The sequence below is a fragment of the Geospiza fortis genome, unplaced genomic scaffold, assembly GCF_000277835.1.
Source record: "Geospiza fortis unplaced genomic scaffold, GeoFor_1.0 scaffold6526, whole genome shotgun sequence".
Lineage (NCBI taxonomy): Eukaryota > Metazoa > Chordata > Aves > Passeriformes > Thraupidae > Geospiza > Geospiza fortis.
The window spans coordinates 2,211-2,574 of record NW_005057292.1 but is presented as its reverse complement, the minus strand read 5'-3'; the positions used below and the strand labels follow the sequence as shown (position 1 = coordinate 2,574).

General features: G+C 69.8%; 1 long non-coding RNA gene across 1 annotated transcript; it reads right to left on the bottom strand.

Annotated features, from left to right (window-relative positions):
• Positions 1-11: 11 nt before the first annotated feature.
• LOC115949383 lies at positions 12-364 on the bottom strand. Its single transcript, XR_004082867.1, has 3 exons — positions 286-364; positions 115-202; positions 12-41 (listed from the first exon to the last, which is right to left on the bottom strand). It is a non-coding gene; the product is annotated as an uncharacterized LOC115949383 (long non-coding RNA).

The following is a 364-nucleotide window of genomic DNA, read 5'->3' as shown; positions in this document are numbered from 1 at the left end:
CTCGGGGTTCAGGTTGGTGCCCAGGATGGGCATGAACTCGGCTGGGGAGGGGGGCACAGGTGAGCCCAGGTGAATTTGGGGGCGTCCCCAGCCCCGGGGAAGCCCGGGACTCACCGATGCAGGGCTTGACGTGCACGAAGCAAGCCTTGGTGAGGTCACCCAGGAGGGCGAAGGAGCTCTGCCGCACCTCGGGCATCGTGTCCTGGCGCGGGTGGGGAGGGCGCAGCTGAGCTGGGGGGGCTCCCCCGCGCTTTGGGGGTTCAGGGGTGTCCCCCCCCCGCTCACCTGCATGCACTGGAAGAGCAGGGTCATGATGTTGGAGCGAGCCACCAGCTGCTCCACGTGCCCGCCCAGCCCCTCGGCC